Source organism: Mesoplodon densirostris, chromosome 1 (assembly GCF_025265405.1).
Source record: "Mesoplodon densirostris isolate mMesDen1 chromosome 1, mMesDen1 primary haplotype, whole genome shotgun sequence".
Taxonomy (NCBI): Eukaryota; Metazoa; Chordata; class Mammalia; order Artiodactyla; family Ziphiidae; genus Mesoplodon; species Mesoplodon densirostris.
In genome coordinates this window covers 208,707,776-208,723,131 of record NC_082661.1, presented here as the reverse complement: position 1 = coordinate 208,723,131, position 15,356 = coordinate 208,707,776, and positions in this window count along the sequence as shown.

The window sequence follows — 15,356 nt, the reverse complement described above, 5'->3', positions numbered from 1 at the left end:
TATATTAATATATATATAGTATCCCGAATCTTACAAGATTAGTAGGAGATTTTAGGGAGGGGTAACATTGTATAGCAACACATATGAAAACCAGTTTGCCAGTAGAGTTTGAAATGGTTACAAAATACACATACTCTTGATTTCATTATCATAAAAACATATGGAAAAAAGTTAGTTATAATATTACTGTGAATTCATGGCCGCTGTTGTTCAGTGATTCTAAGATGTGCATATAATACACATTTTAACATTTCTGAAATTGATATGCAAACTTGCAGTTGCTATTGGCCAGTTGGAAGTTGAGATACAGTTTTTATTGCCTTTACATTGGTAGACTGAGTTACGGCATGTGTCACTCCTGGGGGCATCACAGTACAACTGCACCATCTTGGCAGTTTATAACAACCCATGTGAAAACCACTTAAGGGGGAAAATGATTCCTGTGTGTTATCTGGAAACTGTTTATTGACATCTTCTGCTAAGATCAAGAAAGCGTCAGCATCAAAACCTGTAGTGTGGGTGTAAGAAACTTGGAGACAATAGTAGAACTCTCTTTTAAGAACTAATGCTTCATCAATTTCCTTGGTGGAATAGAGGATCATTCGTATGAAAGAAAAAAAAATCAATCACTTTGAATTGTAAAACATTTCAGAGACTTTAGATTCTGAATATGAAAAAGCTTTAGAAATAATCTTAAGCAATTTATTTTGCATTTATTTTTCAACAGGAGTTGGTAGTAGTCTATGTACAAGTAAATCTAGAAGAGCCTTTTCAATGAGAATTAAATAAATATTCTGAGTGACAAGAAATTACAAGGTCAAAATTTTAAATAGCAGATGTGGTTTTTCCTTCCTTACTGATACATGAAATAATGGGATATTTATAATTGATGACATCTTAAATTCAATCAAATATGGAAAATCTTTAGTAGCTAGCATTATGTAAACCAGAATAGCTCTTAGTTGATACTTCAGCAAAATTTATATGACAGTCTCAATAGTATTTGTGGAAGGCATGAATGAGTAAATTATAGTAAGTATAAATGACATTAAAATACCTGAGAGAATATAATACATGTAAAGAATCCATGAATCATCAAGGAAATATGTAATTGTACTTTATTGTATATAAACTGGTAATCCAGACATCACTCTTTACAAATCAGATAATTTTGTTACCAAAACAGTGATTCTGTAAACCAGTAGTTTAAAGAAAATTTATTGTGTTTACATTCATAGCACTACAAATAATATGCAGTAAATTATTTTACTTATATGTATGGATAATCCTCTACCTACAGTGGATTTACATCCCAATAAACCCATTGTAAGTTGAATATAGTAAGTTGAAAATGCATTGAATACACCTAACCTACCAAACATCACTGCTTAGCCTAACCTACTTTAAACATGCTCAGAACACTTACAATAGCCTATAGTGGGGCAAAATCATTTAGCACAAAGCCTATTTTATAATAAAGTGTTGAATATCTCATGTAATTAATTGAATACTATACTGAAAGTGAAAAAACAGAATGGTCGTCTCGGTCTAGAATGTTTGTGAGTGTATCAATTGTTTACCCTTGTGTTCGCATGGTTGACCTGGAGCTGCACTGCCAGCGTCACTAGAGAGTATGGAACTGCATATCACCAGCCAGGAAAAGATCAAAATTTCAAACTCAGAATTCAAAGTGAGGTTTTTACTGAATGTGTATAGCTGTCTCACCATCAGAAAGTTGAACCATTGTAAGTTGAGGACCATCTGTAAGTGAAAATCTATTACATTAGATCTTCTCTAAAACAGACTTCTTCTATTACTGCAATCCAGGTTTTATCCAAGTGATCAAGAACGTGTTGAATTATAAAATCAGAATGGAAAAGCTGTAACCAATCTTTCACAAATCCTTAGGTATTAAAAAATTGTAATCTGATGACATGCTTTATCTTCAGCAGAGTTTTGAGTTCTTTAATCCTTAATCATAGTCTCAGGGTTACCAAGTTTTTTTTTTTTTTTAATTTCAGCTTAAAAATTAGGATAAGTAAACAATGGTAATACTACAGATAATCATCATATTAAAAAAAGTCTACTTAAGATTAACACATGTAAAGGGAAGATACTAGTGACATATCTGAAGCTAAAGTTATTTAGATCTATCTTCTTTGTCCTTGTTTGAAAAATGTGTATATTTCTAGAAGTTAAACAGAAATAGATTTTAAGGATAATTTTTCTTGATCTTTCCTTCATGAGCTATTATATGACAATTTGAGATACTGAGCATAAAATCAATTCTTAACTTTCACAAAAATGAAGTATGAATACTTTTCAAATTATTTTCATTATTTGTCAGCATTTCCTTTTTGAACTATATGATTAAATATTCATTGATGCATTTTATCTTTAAGCCACATAATTGAGATTCTCATTTATAAATTAGCAAAAATTAGGCAAGTAAGTAAGAATGTATATATGGAGAGGGGACGTTCTTGAGTTCTTAACTTCTTCTGAAGCAGTCTTTTTCTTTTCCCCAATCATGGTGCTAATTTAATGACATCACAAGAGTTTAAAATAGAGAGGATTAGTTTTTGAACTTTAAGAATGGTTTTGACTTTTGAAAAGCAGTAAGTTAGTAAATCTCAAAAGTTTATATAACATTTTTTGTAATGCAATATCTTTTTTCAATTGATGAAACTTCAAATAACGTAAGAAAGAATAGGTAGGTCTCCTTGATTTTTTTATGTAATCTTAGAGACATCATTATTCATCCATTCATCAAACTTGTACTGAGTGACTGGCCAGCCCCAAGGACAAGTGAAGGTGCCAAGAATGCCTCTGACTTGAGAGTACATTTGTTAGTGGGGAAAATAGATATGCAGATTAATAGTTCCAATCCTTGTGCGAATGCTGTTATAGAGACGTATATGATGTGCGTCAGTACACAGGGAAAGAAAGGTGTGTGTGTGTGCTGAAGGATTTCAGAACAATTTCAGAGAGACGTGAAACAAGACATAAGAGAATTCCATGAAGGCATAGACTTACTAGGAAACAGCAGGTCATTTGTTATAGCAGAAGTGTAGACCCCAGTGGTAGATGAGGCTAGAAAGAAAGGCTGGGATTACAGTATAAAGAGCTGAGTGTTTTGATCTTTATATTTATAGTGATGATAAACCACTGAGGTGTGTAACGTGTGGTGTGATATGATCAGATTTTTGAAAGGTCTTTGTAAGAACAGGATTGAGGATGGGGTGGTGGAGAGTGAACAGAGACATGAGGATTTGTAGCCTATGAAAGTCTGGTCAAATGTGGGGGAAGGGAGGTAGACGGCAAGGTTGACTGTTATTGCTTCAATCAGGGGAATGATGGTTTGAACATCATAAAGAAAACACAAAGTCTGTATTCTTTAATCACTCCCCCAAACTCACTAACTTCCCTCCTGCAACCCCTTGCCTCCTTCCATTACACAAAACTGGCTACATCCATGAAAATATGTTTGCAAGTCAAGCCCAACATTAAAAAATCTGTTTCATAGTGATTATAAAACCCCAGGTAATGACTGATGTATTTCATGTTCATTAAAAAAACACTCCAAAATCCAGATATCAAAAAATATAAACCCATCTGTTAAACCACAGAATATCAAGCTACATAGAAATCTGTCCTAAGACCGGGGCATGAGCAAGGCCACCCTTGGGAAGTTCCCAGACCTCCTGGGACTGGTATCAAACAACACCAAGAGCGGGTGTCACTTCATTGTTAGGCTCCCATGCAGAAAGCCCCAGTTACTAGAATTTGTTTTATGTAAATGAGGCTTGATATATACGTAGCCAGAAAAATATCTGTAATAAACGAATGAGGACATCAACTTAATTAGGATAAATTGACACAGTTTGTTAAAAAAAAAAAAGAAACACCCCCCCCCGAAAAAAAACAGTATAGCAAATACCAAAAAAAAAAAAAAGGAAAAACAAAACCCCTCAATATCCATAAAGTTTTTTTTTTTTTTTTTTTTTTTTTTTTTTTTTTTTTTTTTTTTGCGGTACGCGGGCCTCTCACTGTTGTGGCCTCTCCTGCTGCGGAGCACATGCTTCAGACGCGCAGACTCAGCGGCCGTGCCTCACGGGCCCAGCCGCTCCGCGGCATGTGGGATCCTCCCGGACCGGGACACAAACCCACGTCCCGTGCATCGGCAGGCGGACTTTCAACCACTGCGCCACCAGGGAAGCCCCATAAAGTATTTTACCTGGAGTAGTCCAAGTCTCAATCATTCAAGATTTGAGTACTTTTTACCTAATTCTATCAAGTACAGTGAAACAATTTGGATAGTCAAGGAATGATAGAATTTGAAGTAATAGGAAGTAATAGGATTAGTTCATCAGTTTCTTTATTGATGGAGAGCTAAGTTGGTATATACTTCAAAGACAGTCCATTTAGGAATGTTAAGTGATTTCTGAGAATATAATGGTGGAAACTCCTCATGTTTATCATGAGTCTTTCCCAAAGATTTCAAAAGGACTTCCTGAATGAATAGAGCAGGTCTCTAGAAATGTGGTGAAAGGTGAAAATTTCACTGGTACTTACATAATAATATAACTGTGAGGAGAGAATCATGATTATTGAATGGGAGGGAAATCTCTTTTGTGTTTCTTTTACATTTCATCTGGCTTGATGACTTTCTGTTTTATCTTCACTCACAATTAGTTTGCATTAATTCTGCTTTCACACCTAGACATTGTCATTCTGTGTATTTCCTTTTAAATTTCTTGTTCATATAGCCACCCATTTTGTCATACTACTGAATACCACCGTGGTCTGATCTCCACCCTTGGGAAGAACTCCTCTGGGACCCACGGGGCTGTCAGTGAACGTCCTCGGCAACATTTGCTTTCCTTTTTCACTTCATTTCTTGGAATTCATTCCAGTGGATTCACTTTTTCAACCCCTACTAAAAATGCTCATTTTAAAAATTAAAAAATTTATTTTAATCTATTTTAAAGTATTCTAAGTAGCTCTGGCTCTTGTGGTAAGCTTTTTTATGTCTGTCTGTCTTTATCCTGTGCACAGTGACAGTGGCTGCTTCTAAAGTTTGTGAAAACTCAGACCTCAACCCCAAGTCTCTTACCTTGAGGATTTGCAACCCAGGATTTCCAACCATACGGGTCATGGATTTAATCTTGCCTGTGACATTTCTCTTTCCTTCCTACACTCACACAACATTTCTTTTTTGATACTCATAAGCTTCCCATAGCAGCCTTAGTTAAAATTGTATTTCTGTTTTTTTTCTGGGCCAGTTTATATTAACAGTTGCAGAGTTCATTTTAGTGTGCTCTGATTTTCAGCTTCTCAGGGAAATATATCACTGTAATCTAATGGTTTAGTAACAAATTTCTAAGAACTTGTTTCCACATGCAAAACCTTACATAATACAGTCAACAAGGAGCTATTCTCAAGTGACCTTCTGGAATTCTTATGAAGACAAAGATGCTAGTTTAATTCTCATGCGGTGCCAGCACCACTGCCATCACAATGATGAAAAAGATGTTTTTCTTTTGCACATCATAAAATGAGAGAGATTGTGCAGGTCTCGAAGTTTGAATAAAGGACTACTTCTCATTTAAGTTCTGTGAAGGCTGCACTCATGGTAGCTGGGGAAAATGATGCAGTCTCAACAATGACTTACAGATTTGACTGACTGATTCTAAGGAATGCCTTGGAGTGTGTTCTCTTAATCTATATGCCCAGCAACATGTTTGCTGCTCTGAAGCTGAGACCTGTGTTATATAACATGGCTACTCCCTCTTAAATTGTGTTGTCCTTTAGCTTATCCTGGAGGCTCTCCTTTGGAGTGACAGGCAAGGAACTTCATAGTGAAAATGATGACAGGTAGTCCTTGACTACTTGCCCTTAAAATGAGTTCATTTGCCCTGAGGATGGCTTGTTTTTCCCTTGTTTCCATTCCCATGAAATCCTTGTCATATACTTGACTATTGATGGCAGTGACTTTGCAGAACCCTTGACCTGAGTGATACAATGACCTTTAATGTAGACTTCCACTGTTTTGCATTTTATGCAATGTAATTTTATACACACGTATAACATATTTTATAACAATATATAACATATGCACATAAAAATAATACATAAAATCATCTAAGATATATTTCCAGGCTCTTTAAGGAGGGATTAAGATTCATGATACCAAAGAATTGCATCAATTTTCTGTGTGCCTCTAGAGCTTTGTACATTTTCTAAAGAAATTTGTTATTCTGAGAAAATAGTTGGAACAAATGATCCATAATTATAAATTAATTGGCACTAAACATTGTTAAAATATGTGAATACATTTATAGGTAGTAGCTAGTTTCAAGGGTGTTGAGGGATTGATAAAGGAAAAAAATGACACAGTTCACTGTACAGTAATGGTCACGTGGAGGGGGAAACATTTTACTTTTAAAAAATATATATAGGGCCTCCCTGGTGGCGCAGTGGTTAAGAGTCCGCCTGCCGATGCAGGGGATACGGGTTCGTGCCCCGGTCTGGGAGGATCCCATATGCCGCGGAGCGGCTGGGCCCGTGAGCCATGGCCGCTGGGCCTGCGCATCCGGAGCCTGTGCTCCGCAACGGGAGAGGCCACAACAGTGAGAGGCCCGCATACCGCAAAAAAAAAAAATAAATAAAATAAATAAATAAATAAATAAAAAATATATATAATGTTGTGTACTGATTCCCTGTGTAGGGGTACCAGATAAAATTCAGGAGGTCCAGTTAAATTTAAATTTCAGATAAACAGTGAATAACTTTTTATGTGTATGTATGCAATATTTGAGATACATTATACTAAAAAAATTATTCCTTTTAGTCTGAAATTCAAATGTGACTGGGTGTTCTGTGTTTATATTTCCTAACTCTGGCAACCCTACTCCTGTGCATGTTTATTCACCAGTTAAGAATTATCTCTGATCCCTTGCTGGAAATTGGCTTGCCTGAAAGATGTGTCTCCAAACATACTGATCATAGGAGTCATGTGTGGGACTTGTGAATGTTTCACATTTTATTTACCCAAAACATGATGTCTACGGAGCTACATGCCATTCTCAAGCAAAGGAGTTGAGTCTGACGTCTTCCCGTCTCTGAGTCTTTTTACTGAATTTAGGAAGGCTTTGTCTTCATCGTCAGTTCCACATAGTTTATTATTGTTATTGTTTTTATTACTATGTTGTTTCTAGTATTTGTCCCTGTGTCTAATCATTGAATCCAGAGTTTGACCACAACACACTTAACTCTGCTTGATGACCATGTTGCACGTTGCTACTTATGAGAATAATGTTACAAGGATTATGATGAACTCCCACTTTTGGAAGGGGCGGGGGGAGACTAAAAAAATGATCACGAGTAAGAGTTTACACATATTGGAAAAGGTTTTTATACTTGTATTTTCCAGGTATTCATGCTTTAATTTTATTATATATCAGCTCTTTCCTAAACATGTGCATTAAACCAAGGTCACCAAATCCACATGTGTGTACTCACAAAGCTGTATATTTTCTGTTCACTTTATGGGATGAATATTTATTTTTAATCTCAATGGTGTCAGGATATATGGAGAGCTCTACTCAAAATTAACCTTGCTTAAAAATGAATGTGGTTTTGGTGACAAATTATTCCTCTAAGAGAATCAAGGAGAAATTTGATGTGTTATTTCAAAGAGATGAGGCAAAAATTTAAATTTTGTCAGTTAACAGAAAGAGAGAGAGAATGAAAGTTCAATTGTGTTTAAAATAAAAATGACCTGTCATCCAAGAGACTTCATGACACATGTTGAAAGACACTGCCTCTGTCTGTGCTAGCTTTTCCTTATAACTCTATGGTTCTCCACAGAAAACAGAAGACAATAATCGTTAAACAAGTCCTGTCAGGTCATTAGTTTATTAGTTTGTTAAATTAATTTAGGTAAAATGTTTTGTGTTAGTATTTTTTTCATTCCTGATGGAATTATTTGTTAATCATGTAAACTTGCAATAAGTAAGCCCTTAGGAAAAACAAGATAAGTGAAAAATAGAGTTTTATTTTAAGACTAAAACTTAAATTATGTGTATCTTGTTTTTGTTTCCAATGAAATACCTTGCTTTTATTGAATAATATTTCAAAGAAATATTATCTCACTTCTTCTGTATTTATTTTATTTGTTTATTATTTTTGGCTGTGTTGGGTCTTCGTTGCTGTGCGCGGGCTTTCTCTAGTTGTGGTGAGCAGGGGCTACTCATCGTTGTGGTGCGCAGGCTTCTCACTGCTGTGGCTTCTCTTGTTGCGGAGCATGGCTCTAGGTGCACGGGCTTCAGTAGTTGTGGTGCGTGGGCTCAGTAGTTGTGGCTTGCAGGCGCTAGAGCGCAGGTTCAGTAGTTGTGGTGCACGGGCTTAGTTGCTCCACGACATGTGGGATCTTCCCAGACCAGGGCTCGAACCTGTATCCCTTGCATTGGCAGGCAGATTCTTAGCCACTGCGCCACCAGGGAAGCCCTCATTTATTCTATATAAGTGAGATAATATATGTATAATACTCAAGGTAAATGATGGACATATATTAAAAACTTAGAGGTTAGATACTGTGGTGTTTTTTACTATTCACGTGATGAACTTTTGAATGCAAATTTCATAAAAATCACACAGCCAGGGCTTATGGTTAAAATTTCCCTTTATCTTTTGGGGAGTCCAACACAAGTAGACTGCTCTGCTGAATACTGGGAAAAAAAGTTCTATAGCTGTTTGTTGTCATGATTACACTTTTTGAAGTATTTTCCTTGTTCTTATTAGTTAAATTTAGATTTCTATATTGTTTTAAAAATATAGAAATTATTTATTGTCACTGTTTTACTTGCATGTTTAAATTAAATTAAAATATTGTCATTGTTTTAGTTACATGTTTACGCCTCCCCAGGAGTGCTGGTAGGGATGAGATGAGACCAAAGTAGTCTAGTTTGCTACTTTTTATTAGATATTCTGTTGGGAGAGCATTACCATTAAATTTTCACTTTATATAATCTGTGGCCTCAGTTTGGCCTCTTTTAAAAAAATACAGTGAAGATGACACAATTACTGGGATATTCAATTTAAAACGTAAAGTAAAATAGCTTGATTAGTAAGTAGCTGTTCAATTTTTAAGCTTTTATTTGGTTATAATGAAATAATAGTTCCTAGTGACATCTCTTATAATTGTCTTTGTTCTGAAGTTCTCACAGTTCTTAAAATTTTAATCATAGATGTGTTCTAGTTCAGCAGGGTCAGGTAATTTTTTTGTTGTAAATAATATTTTGCACTCCCCCCTGAAGTAGTAAAACCACTTTTGTAAAATGAACACTTGCTGAAGAGACGGCAGTTGATTTTATGTATTATTATGTGATCGGTTCATGAAGGAGAAACAGAATCAGCCACCATAAATGAGTATGCATTTTAGCTAAGGTCATTGAAAGAAGCTTCACTTTTTGTAAATTAAAAACCCAAACATATTTGGATGACTTTGTATCTAATTTTCCCATGTTGTATTTGGAAAAGTTGTGCTAAATATATATGTTGTTCTACTCGTTTTACTTCTCAGTGTGTATCAAGGAAGGAAAATTGTTGTGATGGTTGAATATCTTTGTGGTTTTGACCCAGTTGTCTTATAACGTAGAAGGTAGTTACTGGAGCCAAGCAGGCGTCTGAGAGCCAATAGAGCGTTTCCTGGAAGTCAGAGAGTGGGGCCAGCCTGTTCTTGGTTTTCATGTGTTCCCAAGTGTGTGGAAACTATGTAAAACTATTTAAAAGGTTTTCTTTTTAAAAAAATCTGAATTGGTTTTTCAGCTCCTCCAAAGTGAGTTGCTTGTTTTAAGATACGTAGCGATGACCTGAATATTCAAAGCCTTAGTTACCTAGTTGCCATTATATGTTTTATAAAGGTGTAGGTGTCCAGAAACAGTATAGGACACCCTATTTCCTGTGAGGTTTTTCTACTCCAGTGAATTGAAATAGACCAACTATCTTTTTTTTTTTTTTTATCTTCTTTAGCTTAAGGACTGGAGTAAAGACAAACTGAGTGACCTCCTAATTCTCTTTCCATTTGGTCTACACTTACATATGTATCAGAATACTCGAATGAATTTTCAAAAACATTTCATCCTGCATCACATCCAAACTAATAATGTAGTTTTTTTTTTTAACATCTGTGAGGTGATTTGAATAGCCATCCATCCAAAATCTTATTATCTCCTTCCTCAGTTTCAGTATCTTTTATATCCAATTCATTGCTAAGTCTCTCCAATGGAGTTGATTTCAAACATACCACAAATCAATTTTAATTGTTGAAATCAGTTGTCTTTTTAAAATGGCATTCTCTTACTTAACCTCAAGTAGAGTTTGACATTTAGTAACTGTTTGAATCAGAAAATAATTTCTGTTTCTTCTGTTTATAACAAAATAGTTCCTTGCAGAGAAACATAATAATATACTAGACCAAATCAGAATTCAAAATCTTTTTAAAAAATCCTTCTTCCCTTGGTTGCTATGATGTTCCCTGATCCCATCACCCTCCATATACACTCCTGCCTGAATTTTTTCCTATCTTCTTCTACCAGCTTGGTTTTTTTTGGCAACATCTTTTAAGGTTTTTGTTGGTGTGTCTGGACTCCATTATGCTTTTTTCTTTTCTTTTTCTTTAAAATTTTTTTATTTTTTTCGCTGTGCCGTGTGGCATGTGGGATCTTTGTTTCCCCAACCAGGTATCAAACGTGCACCCCCTGCATTGGAAGGGTGGAATCTTAACCACTGGACCACCAGGGAAGTCCCATTCTGCTTTTTTCTTACTGTATAAATCTCTATGGGTTCTGACTGCCTACAAAGCCTTCAGTGAGTACACATACATATACTGATGGGTTCTCAAGACTCTCTGGGCTGCTGGCACAGCTGCAAACAATGCTCTTACTCCCCTGACCCCCATCTCTTTCTCTGTGTTCTGTCTCTTATTTTTTTTTTTTTTGTTTTTGCGGTATGCGGGCCTCTCACTGTTGTGGCCTCTCCCGTTGCGGAGCACAGGCTCCGGACGCACAGGCTCAGCGGCCATGGCTCACGGGCCCAGCCGCTCCGCGGCATATGGGATCCTCCCAGACCGGGGCACGAACCCATATCCCCTGCATCGGCAGGCGGACTCTTAACCACTGCGCCACCAGGGAGGCCCCTGTCTCTTATTGCGTAGCACCATCTTTCCTCATTTCCCAGGCATCTTCCTTGAGGGCAAGGGTGGAAAAAGATAGACTTTGTGAAGAAAAGATGAGGAATTTCCTCTAAAGTGGCTTATATGTGGTGTGAATGTGGTAGGGAAGGTGTATTTGATATTGAGGAGAGGAAAATCATGACATACTGAACGCAGAGTGGGTAGATGAAATTAATAAATAAAAGAAGTAGGCTTTTGGGATAATATAGACTTTTTTCCCAAGAGTAGAAAGATCAGTGGAATAGCATAGAAACAGGAACAATAAACCCAATTAAAGAAACTAGTATATCGTAAAGGTGGCATTTCAAATTAGTGGAAAGAAATGAATTATTCAAGAAAAGGTGTTGAAACAACTGGCTCACCATTTGGAAAAAGAATAACATTGGTTCATTCCTTGTGACATAAACCAAAATAATCTCCAGATGGATTATAGGTTTATATTCAAATATTGAAACCAAATTTATTACACTTGTCAACTTGGCCCAGCAAATAGAAGGCTAGATGTTTTGTTTACAGATTTAGGTACATTTCAGGAACAGATATGAGGCTCTTTAAGGTATAAATTCAGACTTCTGGTTTCCATTTCAAATTTCTTAAAATTTATTTTTTTCTAATATTATTAGACCCATTATACTAAGTGATTAGATAGTAGGGAAGCCAATGGATAAAACTGGAACAAACATTTCTATTTTTCTATCCTGAGCTCATGCTACCTAACTATAAAGATTTTGGCTGTAATTTTGTACTCCTGAAAATTTCCCTGGTTCTTTTAGAACGAAACTGGTGATGACTAAGAGAATCGTTGAGCAATTATACAGTACTTTGGGGAATGAAGAGAGGACTGAATGGGATGTCTTCTAAAGCTTTTATGTCTCAGGACAATATGGAAAAAATACATTGCTTATAGCCAACCTGAATACTCAGGGGCATCTGGATTCAGTTGTCTCTCAATGTCCTAGTTATTATATTTTTGTCTTTATTGTGGCACATAATCTTCAGGCACATGAGCATCATTTATTGTGTTGCAAAAATATATAACGACCCAGAGTAGTGAGATCAATTACCTGAAATATTCAAGCAGGAGCCTGATTGTGTCATGACTGTTTTTAGCTTGTTCAGTTCATTCATACTATAAATAAGTATTGAATAACTAACTACCTCATGCCTTTTTTCTTAAGGGCTGGGTGTACAAGTCATAATACTTTCCATCCGAGAGCTTCCACTCAAAGTCAAAGATGACGTAGTGTAACAGGTACACTAATAGGGATACGGGATCACTGATCTGGGACTGGCGAGTAAAAGAAGGCTTCCCTGAGGAGGTGATGCCAAAGTTGAGTCATGAATGACGACTACAGTTGTCAGCCAAAACCAGGAAGGTGGAGTGGGTGGGAAAGGCCTTTTCAGGCAGAAGAAAAATATGTGTATAGATCTAAGGCAAGAGAGGATGTGGAGTATTCCGGTGAACTCAGAGGGGTTCAGTAGGGCGGGACTGGAATATGCAATGCTGAGAGGTCACTAGAGATGAGGTTTAGGGATCTGGATCATTAGAACCCATATGTTATGTCAAACTCGTCACTTTGTCACGAGGGCACCGTGAAATACCACCGAGGGGGCACAGTGTGTGCCACCAGGGCTGCACATCACACACGTCCCTGCGGGCTGTGGGGCAGCTGATTGGTCCTCCTCCTTCTAAGAGATGATCTGAACTAATCGCAAAACATCCAGTACTTCTGAAAGCTTGAGTGACATCCATACGTTAGATCTCTCTGACTCTCAGTTATTGTAAGATTATCCTGAGACCAGCTACACATCCAGCTACACTGGACGTCTGATGGTCCAGTGTCTCATATTTGCTTCCCTCCTTCACCCGTTTGCTCTACCCCCTGGGCCTCTTTAGTCTCTAATTTATAAACTCTCTCATACATCACTTTCTTGCATGAACTGAATTTCGTTTAATGGAGTTTGTTTCTTCTCTCTCACATCATGTGTCTCATGGAAGGATCCTCCCTGCTGCCAATAACCACTTTCAAATCATTTGGACTCTTCGCTTCTCCAGCCCCTGGCATCGTCAGCGCTCGAACCATCCGCTTGTACCACTCTCTGCTCGCTAACAAACATCGTCCCCAGCTCTCCAGTCCACCCCTAATTTCAACTCTACTCAAATCTTTTCCGACTTTATCATCCCGTATCCTGGCCTCCTAGCTCCTTGGATTCCTCACCTTTATCCACCTCGGTCACCCACTGGCGTGGTTACACCTGCACTCTTATCATCACCGATCATTCCACTATGTCCAGTATCTCAGTTTCAACAACCTTGCACTCAGACCACCGCCTACCAGCTCCCTTTATGTAGGAGCAATATTTCCAGCCCATCAGCCCTCCCAGTACATTGACCCATATGGCCTCACCACCTGTCACCACTGTCCTGCTTCACTGCCCATAGAGGTCCTCATTATAAACACTCCCTTGCACATGCTTTCAATTCTCTTGTCCCTCTTTCCCTCAAAAACACACAGCTGGTCTTTTGGTCAGAAGGCCCTTCGTTGCAAGTGTCAGGAACACAACTCATTTGAATAAAAAGGGAAATTTGTTTCTCACAACCTGGAAATCTGAGAGTCTGGAACAGCTGGATCCGGAGGTTCTAGAACAATCAACAGGCTCTGTCTCTGTCGCTATGCTCTCTCTTCCTTGTTGGAGTGTTATTCCCATGAAGTGAGAATGACTCCCCAATAACACTAGACGTAAACAATCCTTAAAATCCATGGCCTTAGAGAAAGGAGATCTCTTCAGTCACTTATAAGTGACTCTGACCCTATTTGTATTATGTGCCCATCTTTGCAGCAGTCACTATGGACAGTGATTTGTTGCTGTTAAGAGTTCAGTGTTTGAAGTCATATGGGCCTATGTTCAAACCTCAATTTTGCTTTCTGCTGGATTTGTGAATTTGAGGAAATAACCTTTTTAAACTTTAATTTACTCAATGCTAAAATGAAGATAATTATGAAATGGGTATACCAATAATCTTTCTTGTAGAATTACTGAGGGGATTAACTGAGATAATCTATGTACATACTTAGTATAATTTCTGTACACATTAAATATCCAATGATCCATTAAATCTCATAATCTATTGTGAGATGGGACAATGCCCCTTCAATTAACTTCTGTTTTAAGGTTTAATTTTTCCTATTTTTTCACTTCTATACTAACACACAGACTTAAGAATCATTGTGTAAAGTTTTCAAAGAAGCTTTCTTGGCATTCTGTGTAAGGTTTATTAAACCTGTGGGTAAATTGGATGGAAACTTGAGTTCCCCCCAAACATGGTGTGTTTCTTACTTTTATATCCCTCAGTAAAATTAGAAGAGCCTTTACATTCCTTAACATATATATTTATTGGTATAAAATAATGTTGATTGTCTTTGAAAATGGAACCAAATTTTAAAATCTTATTTTTAACTGATTATTGCTGATAAAAAGTTGCTGCTTTTTGAGTATGAATTTTGTCATCTGCCACCTTCCTAAATTTTCTTAGTTCTAGGAGTTTTCCATTGTACTGATTGGCTTATCAGGTAGACTGTCTTGTGCATAGATAACTTACACTCTTTCATTTTATAACATTAAAGTTTTATTTTGTCTTCTCTTATTTATTTGAAAAAGCTACAAGCACCTTTTGATAGACTGTACATTAGTGCAGGAATTATGTTACCTTTTATTTTTTATTTATTTATTTATTTTTTTTTCTTTTTGCGGTATGCGGGCCTCTCACTGTTGTGGCCTCTCCCGTTGCGGAGCACAGGCTCTGGATGCGCAGGCCCAGCGGCCATGGCTCACGGGCCCAGCCGCTCCGCGGCATATGGGATCCTCCCAGACCGGGGCACGAACCCGTATCCCCTGCATCGGCAGGCGGACTCTTAACCACTGCGCCACCAGGGAGGCCCTATGTTACCTTTTAAACTATGTTTCTGACTTCTAGCACAGGGCAAGAATATAAAAATATACCTTTTTTTTTTTTTTTTTTTTGCTTTTGGCACCTGGGGAAAAGAATATATAATTGTATTATTCAAGTTATTGATGTAATAAATTATTCTCATCAATACTCAAAAGATAAACTATTTTT